Below are 24,184 nucleotides of genomic sequence, written 5' to 3'. Positions count from 1 at the left end.
GGAAAGTTAGGCAATTGTCAGGATGTTTTTATTTTGAAAATGAAAGCTTTAAGAAAGGAAGCATGCTTGCAGGGAGCAGTACCACAAAGGGCCTGATATTCTCTAAGGCTCCCTAGTGCCAAAGACTGAAGGACAGCAGCCAGGACTGACAGATAGCCATGAGCAATGAATCCCCTCCAGCAGGCCACACAAAACCGGAATTCTTCACCACCTGGGTGAAGAATTCCGGAATTCTGGGTGAAGAATCTCAATGGCCAAAGGATCAGTGACATGCACAGCATCCAGGCAACAACAACCAGAGACCTTGTCCATTTGAGTGGGAACGTCTTGGTGCCTCACTCTTGGCTGTACCTAAGCCTTCACCATTCACCAAGCTGGGTGGCTGGACACGCCACAGGGCTGAAGCACAGGTCTGGGAATGAACTTAAAAAGGGTAACATCTGTTAAAGAGTAGGTTTGAACAGAACAGCATCAAACTCTGGGAAGACCCAGATTCAGATTTGGAGCCTGACCCGCATAGTTCCAGTAAGTAATTCTCAGATTAAACACCCATTTTGCCCTTTGGTGAGCATTGGTAACCATATCCCAGTTGTTAGCATTAACTTGAATAAACTTAAGGTTTAAACATTTTGTGGTGTCCTTATCTTATTGGAGCAATCCTTGACCTAAGGACTAATATTTGTCTAAATATTATGGGTTTTCATCAAGTACTGTTTAGCCTTTATTATTAAAATATGGTTAGACACTCTACCTTCTCATAACCTGTTGTGTGATGGTTTTAACTTTAATTTTCCCCCCAATTTTACAACATTTTAAGCAACTTATTCATAACATTATAACCACATTTCCATGAAAACACAGGGGGCTCTGTGTCAAAAGGATCAGACACCCCAGAGGCCTGGAGAACATTCCATTTGCCATCTGACTGAAACTGAAGATTCCCTTCAGCACTGAAGTCTTAGTCTGCCAGATGCATAGAAACTGCCTATCTTCAAAGAATGGACTTTACATAAGAGGACTCTCCTGAAAAACAAACTTTTATAAGAGGTTGACCTCTAGTTAAAGGATGGAAAGGATGGACTTTTATTTACAGTTTTTTTTTTCATAAATGCTCAGCTTTTTATTTCCTGTTGGACTTTTATTGAAGGGGTTGACTTTTCATAAAAACTATTGGATTTGATGAAAATGATATCTTTTAATTTGAAAGCTTTCCTTTTTTATATAAAGGAATGATTGTTTATGAAAAGCTAAGCTTTTATAAAAATGACCCCCTTTTTGTTCAAAGTTTGGGCTTTTACAGATTGGTTGGAATCTTTGCTAAAAAAAAATTATATTTTATGAAAAAAAGCAGTTTTTTTTACAGGATAGACTTTTATGAATGACATGAAACAAATTGAAATCTAATACTGAAATAATAAATGAAATAAAATTTTTCTGGTATGACAGGAAAGTTCAAGTATTCAAACACAATGAAATGTATCAAATGACATGAAAAGAAAGTGTGAAATTAAATGGTTTTTAAAAATGAAAAAATATTCTGAAATGAACAGATATAACATGAAATGATGAAAATAGAGATGAAATGTGTATTATATAATTATTGAAATAAATAAGGCAAAATGTGATCATGAAATTAGATGATAAATAAAATAAAATGAACTGGTGGTATAAAATTATGGATGAAATCCAAAGCAGTATAGATGACAAGACATGAAATGAAATAGGATAGAAGAGTAAAAGATAATTAAATCAGATTATTCCAGAGTAAATAGGAAAATACCGAAATGAAACAACAAAAAGAGGCTAAACAAAAGAACAAATAGAGATAATTAAATGAAATATACAATGCCTTATAAAATATTGAAAAAAATGAAAATAAAATGTAGTGAATAATTTAACATAACAAATTGGATAGAATTATAATAAAATGAAATCCACACAATGAAACAAAATGTTGGAAAAAAGGTAAAAATAAATTAAACTTAAGGAATTCTATTTTGAATAGAATGTAATGAAATTAAATGAATGGAACTAATTTAATGAATAACATGGGATAAAAATAAATGTGTTGAGATGATACAAATACATATAAAATATCATGTAGTCAAACACGATGTTACATAATTTGAGTAGATGAAAGAAAAAATAAGGAGACGATATGAAGTGCAATAGTATACTGGAATGAATCCAGAGGACAAGAAATAATTAAATGAAGTGAGAAAAGTGACGATGGGATGAAATGGGTAAAATAAAATGAAAATAAAATGTAATAATGGAATGACATGATACCAAAATAGAATGAAATGGTCCGACACACACTAAGAGAAAATGCAATGTGATAAAGATTGAAACGATGAAAGGAAATATGATTTAAAGCATTAGAATCTAATGTAATCAAATGTAATGAAATATGAGTGAAATGAAACAAAGAAGAGACCTCAACAAAATGACGACCAACTAGGAAATTAAAACGAATTGGAGGAAATGTAATGAATTTAAAATATATATGAAATAAAACGATGGAATGAGAGGAAATGCAATTGAATGAACAAGTTCAATGGACTTGTAATAAAGTAATGAAATGTAATGGGTTGAAAGAAATGATGTTGAAGTCAAATAATAAGAACCATCAAAGAAGAAGATATCCGAAGTTTCAGTTACAAAACATATTATGTAAAGCAGCTTAAACAGTACTTGTAGATGAAAACGAACCAGGTTTAGAAAAAAAAAGAAAAAGAAGAAGAAGAAGAAGAAGAAGAAGAAGAAGAAGAAGAAGAAGAAGAAGAAGAAGAAGAAAAAGGAAAAAAATGCCCTTGATTATGCATTGTTCCAAAAGAAAAGGACACAATCAGAAGTTTCAATGTGACTACAAAGTTAATGAAAGTTTAAACTTGCACCTGGGATATGCTCCACAAAACATAACAAGTTTCTGATGGCTGTTTCATCAGGAGATTGACAGTTTCTACTGCAGGTCAGGCTCCTAATTCGGAAAACCGGTCTTCACAGAGAGTTGCTATTTAAACTCGATTTTTGCCAGCAGTTGCCATTTGAAAGCCAAGTCCTTACATTGCTTAGCCTAGCAGGTGCAGGTTGTCTTTCAGAAGGCAAGCTGTTTGCTCAGTCAGCCACAAGCAAGGCTGGTTCCCGAATTCGCTTCCTGAGCGGGAGGGGGGTGAAGTTGTGCGAATTCGCCAGTTTCTTTTGGGCAGCAAGGCTTGATTTCAGGCTTTCAAACGATATAATTAAATCGTTTTCTTCTGGAGTTTGCCATCGACCTTAGACACCCTCCCCGTGGGCTTGGCTAGCCCTGGGGCAGCCAGTGCAGCAGAGCTCCGCCCCGCGCTAGCTGGATAGACTATAAATGACTACAGCCCTGGGGACAAGGCAGGCTCTGCCTCACTCTACCCAAACTGTTAAGCAAGCTCTGTTGTTCTCAACTTGATTAAGACTGAGAAATATTATCGCCGAAAAACCGTCGAAGATTTTACAGCAGCCTGGCTCTAACCGCTTCTACCCAAATTGGTAACTATACCTGACCTTTTGTGCTAAATGTTATAAGAAATAACAATTATAACCGAGAAAATTTATAAAAAGAAACTACTGCATAATCTATTTACGAAGAATTGACAGCAGCCTGGCTGCGGCTGGCTCTACCTCATTATAAGCTAATTGTTAAAAAAAAAAAAATTGTTGCTATCATATATTATTTAAGACTAAAAACAAACAAACTAAAAAAAAAAAAAAAACTGTTGACGAGAAACAGCTTGAGACGCCTCTATAAAACTCTGTATCTACACAAGTCCTCCTTCTGGGAGTTGGGTTTGTGCCATGGAGCCTAATGTGTGGTCTGGGCTTGTGAGAGAGGCTAGGGATGCCTCGCGAGGGCAGTCTTGGCGCATGCCTTGCTTCTGGCCATTGAGAGAGTGTTCCCCTGGTGAAGGCTGTGCTTTCTGTGGGGAAGCTCTTCCTTGGCAGGTGGCAGGCTTGGGGGGATCGCCCTGGAACCATGATTCTGGCAGAGGGCAGTGCAAGCCTGGAAGCTGCTCCCCTGCCTTCAGTGTGGGAAACCAGAAACCAGAGGCTCTGGTGAAAGAGGAAGACCTGCCTGAGGCACCAGCATTCTGGCTAGTGCTGCAGCAGCCCCCATGCCTCTTGAACCCCTTGGGTCCCCAGCCGGGTGCTCCACAGCAGGAAGCCCAGACCTCTGAACCAGAGCGCCTAAGCCAGTGCGGTCTGCCTGTAGCCTCCAACTGGTGGAGAGGAGGCTCTGTTTTGAGGGGCTTTCTGGAATGCATTAGTTCTTGCCCAGTGTTCTCCTTCCCACCTGTCTGCTGTCCTTCAGTCTTTGGCACCAGCGAGCCTTAGAAATAGCAGGCGCCTTTGGGCTGCTGCTCCCTGCAAGCAGGCATGCTTCCTTTCTCAACGTAGCAAGCTTCAAAATAAAAATATATTCACAACTGCCTAACGTTTCTGGTCAATTGTGCAGTTCTTTTATGCTAAAGTGTCCTTTACTGACAGAGCTGGGTGCTATGGTGCACACCTTTCCTCCCAGCACTCTACCTGCAGAGGGAGGAGGAGGCTGGCTGCAAAGCCAGGCCCTTCAGCTCAGCCAGTATCAGGCTTGGCACATCCACCCTTGGATTCCCTATGGTAAATATATTCTTAAAATGTGATATATGGGGCTGGAGAGATGTCTCAGTGGTGAGAAGCACTGTCTGTTCTTCCAGACGACTTGGGCTCAGTAGGCACAAAGCAGTTTACAACTGACTGTAACTTCTGTTCCAGGAGATGAAAAAAAAAAAAAAATGACAGGAAAGGAAAAGAAATAATATATGAAATGAGCTGACAAGCCATGAAATATCGTGATGTGCCAGGAAATAACGAAAATAAGTGATAAAAGCATGATGACATGATTTTTTGTGTGACATAAAAATAAAGCAAAATGTAACAATGGAATAATAAGAAAATAAAATCAAATTGTGTGAAAACAAAATAAGAAGAAACAAGGCAAAATACGAAGGAAGACTGAGATCATTACATGAGATATAATGTGTGAAATTATGAAATGAGAATAATACATGAAATTAAACATTATAAAAAGTAATGAAAAATATGATAATCGATGAGATGATGAAGAGAGGTAACACAGAGTGATGGGGAAATGAACTGCAATGCAGCAAAAAACCAAAAGAATGGATGTTTTTATGAAAAAATGGACAAATGAATGCATGAAGGATATAAATTGTATAATTTCATGTTAAAATCAGATAATACATAGGAAATAAAATGAAATGGAAAGCTTCAAGTAAAATTAGTTACAAATATATAAAATAGGGGCTGGAGAGATGGCTCAGAGGTTAAGAGCACTGGCTGTTCTTCCAGAGGCCCTGAGTTCTATTCCCAGCAACCACATGGTGGCTCAAAAATATCCCTTATGAGGTCTGGTGTCCTCTTCTGGTGTGCAGATATACATGGAAGCAGAACGTTGTATACATAATAAATAAATAAAATAAATAAAAATCTATCTATATAAATATATAAAGTAATGGAATGCAATATTGGCATGATGATGAGTTTGAATGAGAGGCTGAGATGGAATGATAATGAGTTGGATCAAATTTCATGGAATGAAATTAATTTTGTCCAGTCATGTATAATAAAATGTAATTGAATGTGATCATATGAAATGAAGTGACGATATGACATGTAATAAAGAAATGATGAGAGCTGGGCATTGGAGGCAGAGGCAGGCGGATCTCTGTGAGTTCAAGGCCAGCCTGGTTTCCAGAGTGAGTGCCAGGATAGGCCCAAAGCTACACAGAGAAACCCTGTCTGGAAAAACCAAACAAAGAAAAAAAAATGATGGAAAGTTGACCCGTCCAGCAGGCCAGGTTATTTGTGGGTCTCGAGGGGGTATCACCTAGGAGTCAATGGGGGGCGAGAGAGAAAGGAGACCAAACGCATAAAGATAGACAGAGTCAGTCTGAGTTGCATCAAGGTCTCGTTTATTGAAGGGTAAAGCTTGCTTATATGCAGGGGATTTTTGCACAGGGCAGGGTAAGGGAGCAGGAGGAATGGAAAATTTTCAAGAAGAAGTAGAGGCAAGGTAAGTCTTAGCCCATGGTTCTGGGGCAGCTATTTCTGAGAAAAGAGAGAACATTTTGCAACATGTTTTGTATAGCTTATCCGGAAGAACATCTTGTGGTCGCAGCAGATCTGGTCGGGACATCTGGCAATGATTAACTCTTGACTCAGTATGAGGCCCCTTTTGGCCCTCAACAGAAAGTGATATAAGACTGATTAAAAAAAAGTCATGGCATGTGATCATGAAAAGATATGAAACAATAAAAAAATAACATGAAATAACGTTAAAATAATTAATTTGAAATTTTATCAATAAACTCAAAATGGAGTGAAATACTGAAATGAAATAGGAGGCAAAATAAAATGTGATATAACCAAATATCATTTTATTATTTTTTAATTTAAATTAAAAACAATCTTATTTTACTTACAAATCTCAGTTCCCTCTCCCTCCCATCCTCCTGTTCATCCCACCAACACCCCATGCTACCCCTCATACATTCCCCAGGGAGAGTGAGGCCTCCTGTAGGGGATGGTCAAAGTCTGTCACATTTTGGGGGCTGGACCTAGGCCCTCCCCTTGTGTAGCCCTCCATATAGGGAATCGGCTCCCAAAGCCCATTGGTGCACTATGGATAAACACTGGTTCCATTGCCAGAGGCCCCATAGACTACTCTGCTGGGCCTTCCCAAGTGACACCCACATAATGGGGTCTTTTTCTGACCTATGCTCATTCCCCAGCTGTCAGACTGAGGTCCTAGAGCTTCCACTTGCTTAGATCAGATGTTTCTTTGGGTTTCCCCAGAATGGTCTTGACCTCTTTGCTCATCATCACTCCTCCCTCTCTACAACTGGAGTTGTAGAGCTGGAACAGGAGTTCAGCTCACTGCTTAACCGTGAATCTCTGCTTCTGCTTCCATCAGATACTGGGTGAAGGCTCTATGATGGCATTTAAGATAACAAATATTGGGGCTGGAGAGATGGCTCACTAGTTAAGAGCACTGGCTGCTCTTCCAGAAGACCTGGGTTCAATTCCCAGCACCCACATGACAGCACATAACTGTCTGTAACTCCAGTTCCAGGAAATCTGACACCTTCACACTAATGCACATAAAAAATTAAATAAACTAGTTTTTTTAAAAAAGATAACCAAGTATCTTGAAGTCATAAAGTGATAAGGTGAAAGGAAAAAAGTTCCTAAACAAAATAAAGATAAAATCAGTCACTAAAGGGAAAAAAACCTCTAAAATATCGATTTTATTAAATAATGGCAGGAAATTAAACTTTGAACAAAACCTAGTGTATGAAAAAATCTGCAGAAATATAATGAATGGCATGAGAAACTTGAAATTGAAAGATTTAGAAATTAACAAGGAAACAGATTCGGCTCTTCTACTTACCCACCTACCTCCCTTGCAAAAAGAATTGCTCTTGACCCAGAGACTTGCTACCAAGGCCCCATGACTCAGTTCCTGGAATCTCCCCTACAAGGCCTTAAGATAGATAGAACACCAAGAATTTCCAGAAGGCTGCACTCCCAAAAGGAGCCCATTAAGGGAACTAACTGACCAAGATTCAAAAAGTGATAAGTAAGTCCTTAAAAAACAAAGACTGCTGTCTTAGGCAAGATTGATTAGCACATTCTGAGGTCTGGTCTATTTGCCCAATGGATGGGCCTGGAGAATCGTGACCCCCCACCCCAAAAAAAGGAAAAAAAAAAAAAACTTGTGGTTTTTGCCTTTAGAAAACGCCTGTGCTTGGGGAACCGGGCTGGTCTGTAGCCTGCATGCTGAGAGAGCCGGTTTGTACAAATGCTTCCCATACATTAAAGCCTCTTGCTCACTGCATCAACTGGACTGGACTTTGAGTTCTTGAGGGGTGGACCTGCTGGATCCGGGAGACTCCACACCCGGAGGGTCTTTCAAAATAATTCAAATGATGGAAGGAAATGAAATGGAAAGTTGAAATGAAATTTAATAACTGTAATTACATGTAATATAATGAAGTATAATGACTTAAAATAATGAGATGGTGCTGAAAAGAAATCATGAATTGGAATATTATCATGACATGGAATAAAATAATGAAATCAGTTGTAATTTGTGTTTCCTAGAGACTAATCCTCCACTATCAACTTGTTTGTTTGGGTTTAGAGACCACCAGGCAATTGATTCATTGCTGAGTGAATCTGTGATTGCGGTTCCAGAGACAAGTAGACCACCAGGGCCCTGATCAATGAATAGATTGATCCCCCAGATGGATTCATAATATAATGATTGTTTTATTGAGAGTTGGCGCAGGGCATGGAGGAACTAGCTGGCATATCCTCGGGTCTTTTCTTGCTATACACCCTGCTCTCTGCTTCTGGTTGCCATGAAGATGCTCTTCCACCACACACTCTGCATACAGAGATGATACACAGCAGTCCTTGGGACCAAGACACCCTGAATTCCCTGAAACTGTGAAGTAAAGTAAACCTTCTTCCTCTTTTTCACACCAGTAAGAAAAGCAGCACAGCAGAAATGGGAGCAGATGGTCTGGGAGGTGGCAGTGGGCAGTGTTTCTGCCTTTCAGATGTGGAGGGGAAGGGACATGTCATCCTTGCTGTTCCCTTCTATGAAGTCTCACAATCTGCATTCCAGCTTCTCCTCTTCCTGTAAGTCGTTTTGGGTTTTTTTGTTTGCTTTGGGGTTCTTTTGGGGTTTTTTCTACCTCAAGAACAACAGGCAGAGAGCTGCCTCCCACAATAATGAAAGAGAAAATGATACTGGCGACAAAAAGTCAGAGACTACACTGAGAAAAATTTGGGGGAGAAAAACAAAAGAGAGAGAGAGAAACAAATGAGGAGAAAGTTGTTTGTTTTATTATCTATGTATTAATTTATTTCAACAGTGTTAATAATTACAGTACAGATTAACATAATATATTTTGTGAAAAATAATTATTTTTCCAGAGGGAAAATACATGAAAAAAGAAAAGGCCTTGATACACAATTTTGTCAAGCCTCTTCTTTAAAAGAAGCCAGCTAGAGTCTCATCTGTGCGTCTGTATTTAATCTGTCATGATAGCACAGGTCATGTTGCCTTGGAAACTTCTCCAGTATGCTCATAGGAAAATAAAAATGAAGTGGATAAATAATGGCTTCGTATTACTATAAAAACATTTTGACTTGTCAGACACCAGAGATTCCAGGACCACATCTTAAAATCTGCCATTCTAACAAATGCCCCTCTACATGCAGAAACTGCAAGGTCAATGCTGCTCTAAGAGGAGCCAGCAAGGCCCTATAATAAAAGCTAGAAGAAGGGTGATACTGAGACAGAAATGCTTTGTCTAAATATCTATAAAGCAGCCAAACCCCTACCCCAGGACCTCTGGTTCAGCTGACGTGGTTGGGTGACAATTTCTTTCTCCATATTAGCAATTTACTAAGAGGCTAAACGTCTCACAGTCTCTAGACACAGGAATACTAAGCAGAACTGAAAAACATTCTATAATGATCTTCTATAACTAGAAGCAGAAAGGCTTCTAGTGGGCTTCTAGAATCCAGATAGCCTGATTTGTTAACCATCCCTTAATACACACACACACATACACACACACATACACACACACACACACACACACACACACACACACACACACACACACACATAAAAAAAAAAAAAATGCCTTCAGCAAAGAGGAAGTGCACCGGTAGGCCTAAAGAACTCTAAAACTGCCCTCACAGACCAAGACCCTGGAGTAGCCATTTGCAGAGAGAAATTGATTCCACTGGGCTCTATGAAGCTCCCATAAGTCAGTCCATGAGATGATCCTGAGGATTACAGGGTTGGACTCCACGTGAATTTTGACTTTTAAGAAAATTTGCAGTCCTACTTGGTGGCCAGGACTAGCCTGGCTGCCCTGAAGTGACTGGCAACCGCCCTCTCCCTACCAGGCAGGAAGAGTGCCTGGAGGACAGGTTGGTGTGCAACCTCAGAGCCAAGACAAAAGGCTGACTAAAGTGCTTATTAACATGTCAAAGCGAATGTTGATGGCCTCTCAGCTCCCTTGGTACCTGGCACACACACATACATGCACCCCACACTCCCACTCCCATTCCCCACACACCCCTTTGCTGAACTCTCCAGCCCAGGTCCTTTCCCCTGCTCCACTGACCTCCATATAACTCAGCCACCACCAGTCTCTTGACTAGTGCCATCACACTCAGCTCCGTCTTGTACATAACATTCTTTAGCATAAAATAAATGAAACATTGACCAGGAAAGTTAGGCAATTGTCAGGATGTTTTTATTTTGAAAATGAAAGCTTTAAGAAAGGAAGCATGCTTGCAGGGAGCAGTACCACAAAGGGCCTGATATTCTCTAAGGCTCCCTAGTGCCAAAGACTGAAGGACAGCAGCCAGGACTGACAGATAGCCATGAGCAATGAATCCCCTCCAGCAGGCCACACAAAACCGGAATTCTTCACCACCTGGGTGAAGAATTCCGGAATTCTGGGTGAAGAATCTCAATGGCCAAAGGATCAGTGACATGCACAGCATCCAGGCAACAACAACCAGAGACCTTGTCCATTTGAGTGGGAACGTCTTGGTGCCTCACTCTTGGCTGTACCTAAGCCTTCACCATTCACCAAGCTGGGTGGCTGGACACGCCACAGGGCTGAAGCACAGGTCTGGGAATGAACTTAAAAAGGGTAACATCTGTTAAAGAGTAGGTTTGAACAGAACAGCATCAAACTCTGGGAAGACCCAGATTCAGATTTGGAGCCTGACCCGCATAGTTCCAGTAAGTAATTCTCAGATTAAACACCCATTTTGCCCTTTGGTGAGCATTGGTAACCATATCCCAGTTGTTAGCATTAACTTGAATAAACTTAAGGTTTAAACATTTTGTGGTGTCCTTATCTTATTGGAGCAATCCTTGACCTAAGGACTAATATTTGTCTAAATATTATGGGTTTTCATCAAGTACTGTTTAGCCTTTATTATTAAAATATGGTTAGACACTCTACCTTCTCATAACCTGTTGTGTGATGGTTTTAACTTTAATTTTCCCCCCAATTTTACAACATTTTAAGCAACTTATTCATAACATTATAACCACATTTCCATGAAAACACAGGGGGCTCTGTGTCAAAAGGATCAGACACCCCAGAGGCCTGGAGAACATTCCATTTGCCATCTGACTGAAACTGAAGATTCCCTTCAGCACTGAAGTCTTAGTCTGCCAGATGCATAGAAACTGCCTATCTTCAAAGAATGGACTTTACATAAGAGGACTCTCCTGAAAAACAAACTTTTATAAGAGGTTGACCTCTAGTTAAAGGATGGAAAGGATGGACTTTTATTTACAGTTTTTTTTTTCATAAATGCTCAGCTTTTTATTTCCTGTTGGACTTTTATTGAAGGGGTTGACTTTTCATAAAAACTATTGGATTTGATGAAAATGATATCTTTTAATTTGAAAGCTTTCCTTTTTTATATAAAGGAATGATTGTTTATGAAAAGCTAAGCTTTTATAAAAATGACCCCCTTTTTGTTCAAAGTTTGGGCTTTTACAGATTGGTTGGAATCTTTGCTAAAAAAAAATTATATTTTATGAAAAAAAGCAGTTTTTTTTACAGGATAGACTTTTATGAATGACATGAAACAAATTGAAATCTAATACTGAAATAATAAATGAAATAAAATTTTTCTGGTATGACAGGAAAGTTCAAGTATTCAAACACAATGAAATGTATCAAATGACATGAAAAGAAAGTGTGAAATTAAATGGTTTTTAAAAATGAAAAAATATTCTGAAATGAACAGATATAACATGAAATGATGAAAATAGAGATGAAATGTGTATTATATAATTATTGAAATAAATAAGGCAAAATGTGATCATGAAATTAGATGATAAATAAAATAAAATGAACTGGTGGTATAAAATTATGGATGAAATCCAAAGCAGTATAGATGACAAGACATGAAATGAAATAGGATAGAAGAGTAAAAGATAATTAAATCAGATTATTCCAGAGTAAATAGGAAAATACCGAAATGAAACAACAAAAAGAGGCTAAACAAAAGAACAAATAGAGATAATTAAATGAAATATACAATGCCTTATAAAATATTGAAAAAAATGAAAATAAAATGTAGTGAATAATTTAACATAACAAATTGGATAGAATTATAATAAAATGAAATCCACACAATGAAACAAAATGTTGGAAAAAAGGTAAAAATAAATTAAACTTAAGGAATTCTATTTTGAATAGAATGTAATGAAATTAAATGAATGGAACTAATTTAATGAATAACATGGGATAAAAATAAATGTGTTGAGATGATACAAATACATATAAAATATCATGTAGTCAAACACGATGTTACATAATTTGAGTAGATGAAAGAAAAAATAAGGAGACGATATGAAGTGCAATAGTATACTGGAATGAATCCAGAGGACAAGAAATAATTAAATGAAGTGAGAAAAGTGACGATGGGATGAAATGGGTAAAATAAAATGAAAATAAAATGTAATAATGGAATGACATGATACCAAAATAGAATGAAATGGTCCGACACACACTAAGAGAAAATGCAATGTGATAAAGATTGAAACGATGAAAGGAAATATGATTTAAAGCATTAGAATCTAATGTAATCAAATGTAATGAAATATGAGTGAAATGAAACAAAGAAGAGACCTCAACAAAATGACGACCAACTAGGAAATTAAAACGAATTGGAGGAAATGTAATGAATTTAAAATATATATGAAATAAAACGATGGAATGAGAGGAAATGCAATTGAATGAACAAGTTCAATGGACTTGTAATAAAGTAATGAAATGTAATGGGTTGAAAGAAATGATGTTGAAGTCAAATAATAAGAACCATCAAAGAAGAAGATATCCGAAGTTTCAGTTACAAAACATATTATGTAAAGCAGCTTAAACAGTACTTGTAGATGAAAACGAACCAGGTTTAGAAAAAAAAAGAAAAAGAAGAAGAAGAAGAAGAAGAAGAAGAAGAAGAAGAAGAAGAAGAAGAAGAAGAAGAAGAAAAAGGAAAAAAATGCCCTTGATTATGCATTGTTCCAAAAGAAAAGGACACAATCAGAAGTTTCAATGTGACTACAAAGTTAATGAAAGTTTAAACTTGCACCTGGGATATGCTCCACAAAACATAACAAGTTTCTGATGGCTGTTTCATCAGGAGATTGACAGTTTCTACTGCAGGTCAGGCTCCTAATTCGGAAAACCGGTCTTCACAGAGAGTTGCTATTTAAACTCGATTTTTGCCAGCAGTTGCCATTTGAAAGCCAAGTCCTTACATTGCTTAGCCTAGCAGGTGCAGGTTGTCTTTCAGAAGGCAAGCTGTTTGCTCAGTCAGCCACAAGCAAGGCTGGTTCCCGAATTCGCTTCCTGAGCGGGAGGGGGGTGAAGTTGTGCGAATTCGCCAGTTTCTTTTGGGCAGCAAGGCTTGATTTCAGGCTTTCAAACGATATAATTAAATCGTTTTCTTCTGGAGTTTGCCATCGACCTTAGACACCCTCCCCGTGGGCTTGGCTAGCCCTGGGGCAGCCAGTGCAGCAGAGCTCCGCCCCGCGCTAGCTGGATAGACTATAAATGACTACAGCCCTGGGGACAAGGCAGGCTCTGCCTCACTCTACCCAAACTGTTAAGCAAGCTCTGTTGTTCTCAACTTGATTAAGACTGAGAAATATTATCGCCGAAAAACCGTCGAAGATTTTACAGCAGCCTGGCTCTAACCGCTTCTACCCAAATTGGTAACTATACCTGACCTTTTGTGCTAAATGTTATAAGAAATAACAATTATAACCGAGAAAATTTATAAAAAGAAACTACTGCATAATCTATTTACGAAGAATTGACAGCAGCCTGGCTGCGGCTGGCTCTACCTCATTATAAGCTAATTGTTAAAAAAAAAAAAATTGTTGCTATCATATATTATTTAAGACTAAAAACAAACAAACTAAAAAAAAAAAAAACTGTTGACGAGAAACAGCTTGAGACGCCTCTATAAAACTCTGTATCTACACAAGTCCTCCTTCTGGGAGTTGGGTTTGTGCCATGGAGCCTAATGTGTGGTCTGGGCTTGTGAGAGAGGCTAGGGATGCCTCGCGAGGGCAGTCTTGGCGCATGCCTTGCTTCTGGCCATTGAGAGAGTGTTCCCCTGGTGAAGGCTGTGCTTTCTGTGGGGAAGCTCTTCCTTGGCAGGTGGCAGGCTTGGGGGGATCGCCCTGGAACCATGATTCTGGCAGAGGGCAGTGCAAGCCTGGAAGCTGCTCCCCTGCCTTCAGTGTGGGAAACCAGAAACCAGAGGCTCTGGTGAAAGAGGAAGACCTGCCTGAGGCACCAGCATTCTGGCTAGTGCTGCAGCAGCCCCCATGCCTCTTGAACCCCTTGGGTCCCCAGCCGGGTGCTCCACAGCAGGAAGCCCAGACCTCTGAACCAGAGCGCCTAAGCCAGTGCGGTCTGCCTGTAGCCTCCAACTGGTGGAGAGGAGGCTCTGTTTTGAGGGGCTTTCTGGAATGCATTAGTTCTTGCCCAGTGTTCTCCTTCCCACCTGTCTGCTGTCCTTCAGTCTTTGGCACCAGCGAGCCTTAGAAATAGCAGGCGCCTTTGGGCTGCTGCTCCCTGCAAGCAGGCATGCTTCCTTTCTCAACGTAGCAAGCTTCAAAATAAAAATATATTCACAACTGCCTAACGTTTCTGGTCAATTGTGCAGTTCTTTTATGCTAAAGTGTCCTTTACTGACAGAGCTGGGTGCTATGGTGCACACCTTTCCTCCCAGCACTCTACCTGCAGAGGGAGGAGGAGGCTGGCTGCAAAGCCAGGCCCTTCAGCTCAGCCAGTATCAGGCTTGGCACATCCACCCTTGGATTCCCTATGGTAAATATATTCTTAAAATGTGATATATGGGGCTGGAGAGATGTCTCAGTGGTGAGAAGCACTGTCTGTTCTTCCAGACGACTTGGGCTCAGTAGGCACAAAGCAGTTTACAACTGACTGTAACTTCTGTTCCAGGAGATGAAAAAAAAAAAAAAAATGACAGGAAAGGAAAAGAAATAATATATGAAATGAGCTGACAAGCCATGAAATATCGTGATGTGCCAGGAAATAACGAAAATAAGTGATAAAAGCATGATGACATGATTTTTTGTGTGACATAAAAATAAAGCAAAATGTAACAATGGAATAATAAGAAAATAAAATCAAATTGTGTGAAAACAAAATAAGAAGAAACAAGGCAAAATACGAAGGAAGACTGAGATCATTACATGAGATATAATGTGTGAAATTATGAAATGAGAATAATACATGAAATTAAACATTATAAAAAGTAATGAAAAATATGATAATCGATGAGATGATGAAGAGAGGTAACACAGAGTGATGGGGAAATGAACTGCAATGCAGCAAAAAACCAAAAGAATGGATGTTTTTATGAAAAAATGGACAAATGAATGCATGAAGGATATAAATTGTATAATTTCATGTTAAAATCAGATAATACATAGGAAATAAAATGAAATGGAAAGCTTCAAGTAAAATTAGTTACAAATATATAAAATAGGGGCTGGAGAGATGGCTCAGAGGTTAAGAGCACTGGCTGTTCTTCCAGAGGCCCTGAGTTCTATTCCCAGCAACCACATGGTGGCTCAAAAATATCCCTTATGAGGTCTGGTGTCCTCTTCTGGTGTGCAGATATACATGGAAGCAGAACGTTGTATACATAATAAATAAATAAAATAAATAAAAATCTATCTATATAAATATATAAAGTAATGGAATGCAATATTGGCATGATGATGAGTTTGAATGAGAGGCTGAGATGGAATGATAATGAGTTGGATCAAATTTCATGGAATGAAATTAATTTTGTCCAGTCATGTATAATAAAATGTAATTGAATGTGATCATATGAAATGAAGTGACGATATGACATGTAATAAAGAAATGATGAGAGCTGGGCATTGGAGGCAGAGGCAGGCGGATCTCTGTGAGTTCAAGGCCAGCCTGGTTTCCAGAGTGAGTGCCAGGATAGGCCCAAAGCTACACAGAGAAACCCTGTCTGGAAAAACCAAACAAAGAAAAAAAAATGATGGAAAGTTGACCCGTCCAGCAGGCCAGGTTATTTGTGGGTCTCGAGGGGGTATCACCTAGGAGTCAATGGGGGGCGAGAGAGAAAGGAGACCAAACGCATAAAGATAGACAGAGTCAGTCTGAGTTGCATCAAGGTCTCGTTTATTGAAGGGTAAAGCTTGCTTATATGCAGGGGATTTTTGCACAGGGCAGGGTAAGGGAGCAGGAGGAATGGAAAATTTTCAAGAAGAAGTAGAGGCAAGGTAAGTCTTAGCCCATGGTTCTGGGGCAGCTATTTCTGAGAAAAGAGAGAACATTTTGCAACATGTTTTGTATAGCTTATCCGGAAGAACATCTTGTGGTCGCAGCAGATCTGGTCGGGACATCTGGCAATGATTAACTCTTGACTCAGTATGAGGCCCCTTTTGGCCCTCAACAGAAAGTGATATAAGACTGATTAAAAAAAAGTCATGGCATGTGATCATGAAAAGATATGAAACAATAAAAAAATAACATGAAATAACGTTAAAATAATTAATTTGAAATTTTATCAATAAACTCAAAATGGAGTGAAATACTGAAATGAAATAGGAGGCAAAATAAAATGTGATATAACCAAATATCATTTTATTATTTTTTAATTTAAATTAAAAACAATCTTATTTTACTTACAAATCTCAGTTCCCTCTCCCTCCCATCCTCCTGTTCATCCCACCAACACCCCATGCTACCCCTCATACATTCCCCAGGGAGAGTGAGGCCTCCTGTAGGGGATGGTCAAAGTCTGTCACATTTTGGGGGCTGGACCTAGGCCCTCCCCTTGTGTAGCCCTCCATATAGGGAATCGGCTCCCAAAGCCCATTGGTGCACTATGGATAAACACTGGTTCCATTGCCAGAGGCCCCATAGACTACTCTGCTGGGCCTTCCCAAGTGACACCCACATAATGGGGTCTTTTTCTGACCTATGCTCATTCCCCAGCTGTCAGACTGAGGTCCTAGAGCTTCCACTTGCTTAGATCAGATGTTTCTTTGGGTTTCCCCAGAATGGTCTTGACCTCTTTGCTCATCATCACTCCTCCCTCTCTACAACTGGAGTTGTAGAGCTGGAACAGGAGTTCAGCTCACTGCTTAACCGTGAATCTCTGCTTCTGCTTCCATCAGATACTGGGTGAAGGCTCTATGATGGCATTTAAGATAACAAATATTGGGGCTGGAGAGATGGCTCACTAGTTAAGAGCACTGGCTGCTCTTCCAGAAGACCTGGGTTCAATTCCCAGCACCCACATGACAGCACATAACTGTCTGTAACTCCAGTTCCAGGAAATCTGACACCTTCACACTAATGCACATAAAAAATTAAATAAACTAGTTTTTTTAAAAAAGATAACCAAGTATCTTGAAGTCATAAAGTGATAAGGTGAAAGGAAAAAAGTTCCTAAACAAAATAAAGATAAAATCAGTCACTAAAGGGAAAAAAACCTCTAAAATATCGATTTTATTAAATAATGGCAGGAAATTAAACTTTGAACAAAACCTAGTGTATGAAAAAATCTGCAGAAATATAATGAATGGCATGAGAAACTTGAAATTGAAAGATTTAGAAATTAACAAGGAAACAGATTCGGCTCTTCTACTTACCCACCTACCTCCCTTGCAAAAAGAATTGCTCTTGACCCAGAGACTTGCTACCAAGGCCCCATGACTCAGTTCCTGGAATCTCCCCTACAAGGCCTTAAGATAGATAGAACACCAAGAATTTCCAGAAGGCTGCACTCCCAAAAGGAGCCCATTAAGGGAACTAACTGACCAAGATTCAAAAAGTGATAAGTAAGTCCTTAAAAAACAAAGACTGCTGTCTTAGGCAAGATTGATTAGCACATTCTGAGGTCTGGTCTATTTGCCCAATGGATGGGCCTGGAGAATCGTGACCCCCCACCCCAAAAAAAGGAAAAAAAAAAAACTTGTGGTTTTTGCCTTTAGAAAACGCCTGTGCTTGGGGAACCGGGCTGCTCTGTAGCCTGAATGCTGAGAGAGCCGGTTTGTACAAATGCTTCCCGTACATTAAAGCCTCTTGCTCACTGCATCAACTGGACTGGACTTTGAGTTCTTGAGGGGTGGACCTGCTGAATCTGGGAGACTCCACACCCAGAGGGTCTTTCAAAATAATTCAAATGATGGAAGGAAATGAAATGGAAAGTTGAAATGAAATTTAATAACTGTAATTACATGTAATATAATGAAGTATAATGACTTAAAATAATGAGGTGGTGCTGAAAAGAAATCATGAATTGGAATATTATCATGACATGGAATAAAATAATGAAATCAGTTGTAATTTGTGTTTCCTAGAGACTAATCCTCCACTATCAACTTGTTTGTTTGGGTTTAGAGACCACCAGGCAATTGATTCATTGCTGAGTGAATCTGTGATTGCGGTTCCAGAGACAAGTAGACCACCAGGGCCCTGATCAATGAATAGATTGATCCCCCAGATGGATTCATAATATAATGATTGTTTTATTGAGAGTTGGCGTAGGGCACGGAGGAACTAGCTGGCATATCCTCGGGTCCTTTCTTGCTATACACCCTGCTCTCTGCTTCTGGTTGCCATGAAGATGCTCTCCCACCATACACTCTACATACAGGGATGATACACAGCAGTCCTTGGGACCAAGACACCCTGAATTCCCTGAAACTGTGAAGTAAAGTAAACCTTCTTCCTCTTTTTCACACCAGTAAGAAAAGCAGCACAGCAGAAATGGGAGCAGATGGTCTGGGAGGTGGCAGTGGGCAGTGTTTCTGCCTTTCAGATGTGGAGGGGAAGGGACATGTCATCCTTGCTGTTCCCTTCTATGAAGTCTCACAATCTGCATTCCAGCTTCTCCTCTTCCTGTAAGTCGTTTTGGGTTTTTTTGTTTGCTTTGGGGTTCTTTTGGGGTTTTTTCTACCTCAAGAACAACAGGCAGAGAGCTGCCTCCCACAATAATGAAAGAGAAAATGATACTGGCGACAAAAAGTCAGAGACTACACTGAGAAAAATTTGGGGGAGAAAAACAAAAGAGAGAGAAAGAAACAAATGAGGAGAGAGTTGTTTGTTTTATTATCTATGTATTAATTTATTTCAACAGTGTTAATAATTACAGTACAGATTAACATAATATATTTTGTGAAAAATAATTATTTTTCCAGAGGGAAAATACATGAAAAAAGAAAAGGCCTTGATACACAATTTTGTCAAGCCTCTTCTTTAAAAGAAGCCAGCTAGTGTCTCATCTGTGCGTCTGTATTTAATCTGTCATGATAGCACAGGTCATGTTGCCTTGGAAACTTCTCCAGTATGCTCATAGGAAAATAAAAATGAAGTGGATAAATAATGGCTTCGTATTACTATAAAAACATTTTGACTTGTCAGACACCAGAGATTCCAGGACCACATCTTAAAATCTGCCATTCTAACAAATGCCCCTCTACATGCAGAAACTGCAAAGTCAATGCTGCTCTAAGAGGAGCCAGCAAGGCCCTATAATAAAAGCTAGAAGAAGGGTGATACTGAGACAGAAATGCTTTGTCTAAATATCTATAAAGCAGCCAAACCCCTACCCCAGGACCTCTGGTTCAGCTGACGTGGTTGGGTGACAATTTCTTTCTCCATATTAGCAATTTACTAAGAGGCTAAGCGTCTCACAGTCTCTAGACACAGGAATACTAAGCAGAACTGAAGAACATTCTATAATGATCTTCTATAACTAGAAGCAGAAAGGCTTCTAGTGGGCTTCTAGAATCCAGATAGCCTGATTTGTTAAACATCCCTTAATACACACGCACACATGCACACACACTACACACACACAAAAAAAAAAAAAAAAACATGCCTTCAGCAAAGAGGAAGTGCACCGGTAGGCCTAAAAAACCCTAAAACTGCCCTCACAGCCCAAGAGCCTGGAGTAGCCATTTGCAGAGAGAAATTGATTCCACTGGGCTCTATGAAGCTCCCATAAGTCAGTCCATGAGATGATCCTGAGGATTACAGGGTTGGACTCCACGTGAATTTTGACTTTTAAGAAAATTTGCAGTCCTACTTGGTGGCCAGGACTAGCCTGGCTGCCCTGAAGTGACTGGCAACCGCCCTCTCCCTACCAGGCAGGAAGAGTGCCTGGAGGACAGGTTGGTGTGCAACCTCAGAGCCAAGACAAAAGGCTGACTAAAGTGCTTATTAACATGTCAAAGCGAATGTTGATGGCCTCTCAGCTCCCTTGGTACCTGGCACACACACATACATGCACCCCACACTCCCACTCCCATTCCCCACACCCCTTTCCTGAACTCTCCAGCCCAGGTCCTTTCCCCTGCTCCACTGACCTCCATATAACTCAGCCACCACCAGTCTCTTGACTAGTGCCATCACACTCAGCTCCGTCTTGTACATAACATTCTTTAGCATAAAATAAATGAAACATTGACCAGGAAAGTAAGGCAATTGTCAGGATGTTTTTATTTTGAAAATGAAGGCTTTAAGAAAGGAAGCATTCTTGCAGGGAGCAGTACCACAAAGGCTCCCTAGTGCCAAAGACTGAAGGACAGCAGCCAGGACTGACAGATAGCCCTGAGCAAAGAATCCCCTCCAGCAGGTCACACAAAACCGGAATTCTTCACCAGTTGGGGGCATCAGGCCTATCTCAATGGCCAAAGTGCTGAGAGGTAGATGTCTGGGCTTCCTGCTGTGGGGCACTGCCAGCCATGGCCATTGCCCTGCTGAAAATGCCTGCTGAAAACAGCCTGAGGCCTCCTAGCTGTGCTGTGCTGGGGAACAGATGGCCCTGGCACCCCACAAAAAATAAAATAATAATAATAATAATAATAATAATAATAATAATAATAATAATAACAATAATAATAATGTTTGCCTTCAGCAAAGGGGAAGTGCCTCACCGAATAATCTTAGACAATTCTAAGAGCCACAATTGCAGAGAGAAATCTGCACCACTGAGAAATCACAGTCCAGGATCAGAAATTCAGTGCCTTCTTGCCCCAGGGATCTGCAGATGTCTAGCCCTTCGAATTTGACCTTCATTTTGGAGCCATCTTTAGTGGGGAATTAGAAAAATGATCAGTGACATGCACAGCATCCAGACAACAACAACCAGAGACCTTGTCCATCTGAGTGAGAACGTCTTGGGGCCTCACTCTTGGCTGTACCTAAGCCTTTACCATTCACCAAGCTGGGTGGCTGGACACGCCACAGGGCTGAAGCACAGGTCTGGGAATGAACTTAAAAAGGGTAACATCTGTTAAAGAGTTGGTTTGAACAGAACAGCATCAAACTCTGGGAAGACCCAGATTCAGATTTGGAGCCTGACCCGCATAGATACAGTAAGTAATTCTCAGATTAAACACCCATTTTGCCCTTTGCTGAGCATTGGTAACCATATCCCAGTTGTTAGCATTAACTTGAATAAACTTAAGGTTTAAACATTTTGTGGTGTCCTTATCTTTTTGGAGCAATCCTTGACCTAAGGACTAATATTTGTCTGAATATTATGGGTTTTCATCAAGTATTGTTTAGCCTTTATTATTAAAATATGGTTAGACACTCTACCTTCTCATAACCTGTTGTGTGATGGTTTTAACTTTAATTTCCCCCCCAATTTTACAACATTTTAAGCAACTTATTCATAACATTATAGCCACATTTCCATGAAAACACAGGAGGCTCTGTGTCAAAAGGATCAGACACCCCAGAGGCCTGGAGAACATTCCATTTGCCATCTGACTGAAACTGAAGAATCCCTTCAGCACTGAAGTCTTAGTCTGCCAGATGCATAGAAACTGCCTATGTTCAAAGAATGGACTTTACATAAAAGGACTCTCCTGAACACCAAACTTTTATGAGAGGTTGACCTCTAGTTAAAGGATGGAAAGGGTCGACTTTTATTTACAGTTTTTTTTTCATAAATGCTCAGCTTTTTATTTCCAGTTGGACTTCTATTGAAGGGGTTGACTTTTCATAAAAACTATTGGATTTGATGAAAATGATATCTTTTAATTTGAAAGCTTTCCTTTTTTATATAAAGGAATGATTCTTTATGAAAAGCTAAGCTTTTATGAAAATGACCCCCTTTTGTTCAAAGTTTGGGCTTTTACAGATTGGTTGGAATCCTTGATAAAAAGAAATTATATTTTATGAAAAAAAGTAGTTTTTTTTTACAGGATAGACTTTTATGAAACAACATTTCTTCATAATGAAGTTTCAGGAGCACTGAATGATAGGGTGGCCTCTCCATGAGAAGGACTGAGAGCTCATGAAAGGGTTAGACATTTCATTTAGATCTATGTGGCAGAGAAAAGCATGGTGAGTTTGGGGAAATTTTTCTAACTTTTTTTAAATTATTTTTTATTTTATTTTTTTTCTTCCAAGTGTATGGCTGTTTTGCACTCAAGTGCACATGCATACACATACACATTCATATAGTACATATGCTATCATATATCAGTGTATGTACACCACTCCTGTGCCTGGTGCTTACTGAGGCCAGTAGAAGGGTGTTGGATCCCCTTGGAACTAGAGCTAGAGACAGCTGAGAGCCATAATGTGGGTGCTGGGAGTTGAATCAGGGTCCTCCTGAGGAGCAACTGTGGGAAGCTGTCTTTTCCAGGCTGTAGTCAGAGCCAGCCGACTTGCCCAAGGTTGGTACATGAGACGGAGAGTGTGGATAACGAAAAGGCTAGCTAGTTCAAGGAAAAAAATGGAGACAAAGAGTAAAATCAGGAGGGCAATTCAGTCAATACTGAATGCTATGAGTTTATTTTTCACCACTCTTAAATAACTCTTAAATAAAAGGGGAACATGGAATGAAGTATAAGGAGCAAGCAGACTTCTCTTCCCCAAATCTCCAAGGATTTGGTAACCACACCTTATATGCAATTTCTGGCCTTGATGGTTTAGAATAAAACACACCTCAGAACTAGTCTGTTGTTATTTAGATAAGACACCTAAAGCCAAGATCAACCATCCTACTGTAGCCACACCTTTGGCCTTTGTGTCTTATGACTTACAAAGGGCAGTTTTGAACTCTCTGGCCTTTAATCAGCAGTGGAGTCATCTTTATGGACCCCGACAATCAGCAAACCCTCCTAACCTCTCTTCAGTCTCCCCTTCTCATAATGCTCTTTTATTTATTTCATTTATTTATTTTATTTTGGGTTACCTGTTTAGCTTCATATAGGAGCAGAGACAGGATGAGACATCAGTCATTGTCTTCAATCCATCGTGTCATGAATTTCAGAAGAGTATGGCCACACTGATGACAACTCATGGCTTTGCCCAGGGCCAATCCCCTGCCTCCTTCATTGGCATGTTGTCTAAGTGACTGAGATGAGCCTGTGAGGCTGCTGGAAACTGGAACTTTCCCCTTAAAGCTCAGGTTACACTAGCAGTTGAAAGGACTTCTGGCTGATTTTCAGTCATAGTTTACATGATGAAATGAAATGTGATGATGAGATCATTTGAAACAGGGAAATACACTGACATAGTGTCTCACAGTTACAACATGAAAGCAAGGAGATAAAGAAGTGGAATAATCAAATGAAGCATATAATACAATCCACTATGTTGGGATTAAGCAAAAGGAAATTGCCCTAAGTACTGCCATCTTGTTTCCAGACTCCATTTAAGTGGGAGGTAAAACAACATTCAAGGTCCCAGACCCAAGAGGAGGTGGACCTTTCTAGCCCCCAGGGGAGGAGGTTCTTTCCAGACGCTGGGGAGTGGGACTTTCCACTAGGGGTGAACTTCCTCCTTGGTACTAAGACCAGCCTGTTATTCAACTTTAGTTCCCCAAGACATTCTTTCTGTTTCTATCCACAAAGAACAAATATATCTGTTTAGTTATATTGCAAAACTAGTATCTTGTGTGGGTTGGCACATACGTTTGTGCTTTTCCTGCTCCTGAGTAAGCATTCTGACCTTCAGTCAGCTCCCGAGTCTGTACTATG

At 39.7% G+C, this 24,184-nt stretch overlaps 3 long non-coding RNA genes across 3 annotated transcripts; 2 read left to right on the top strand and 1 right to left on the bottom strand.

Annotated features, from left to right (window-relative positions):
* The first annotated feature begins 17,454 nt into the window (after positions 1-17,454).
* LOC113834136 lies at positions 17,455-18,527 on the top strand. The gene is made up of 2 exons (XR_003482478.2): positions 17,455-18,019; positions 18,173-18,527. It is a non-coding gene; the product is annotated as an uncharacterized LOC113834136 (long non-coding RNA).
* Positions 18,528-18,836: 309 nt separating this feature from the next.
* Positions 18,837-21,667, top strand: LOC118238393. Its single transcript, XR_004768537.1, has 2 exons — positions 18,837-19,084; positions 21,103-21,667. It is a non-coding gene; the product is annotated as an uncharacterized LOC118238393 (long non-coding RNA).
* LOC118238392 lies at positions 20,664-21,263 on the bottom strand. The gene is made up of 2 exons (XR_004768536.1): positions 21,122-21,263; positions 20,664-21,009 (listed from the first exon to the last, which is right to left on the bottom strand). It is a non-coding gene; the product is annotated as an uncharacterized LOC118238392 (long non-coding RNA).
* Positions 21,668-24,184: the final 2,517 nt, after the last annotated feature.

The sequence above is a fragment of the Cricetulus griseus genome, chromosome 2 (genome assembly GCF_003668045.3).
Source record: "Cricetulus griseus strain 17A/GY chromosome 2, alternate assembly CriGri-PICRH-1.0, whole genome shotgun sequence".
Taxonomy (NCBI): domain Eukaryota; kingdom Metazoa; phylum Chordata; class Mammalia; order Rodentia; family Cricetidae; genus Cricetulus; species Cricetulus griseus.
The sequence above is the reverse complement of the archived record's forward strand: the minus strand, read 5'-3'. Positions and strand labels throughout refer to the sequence as shown.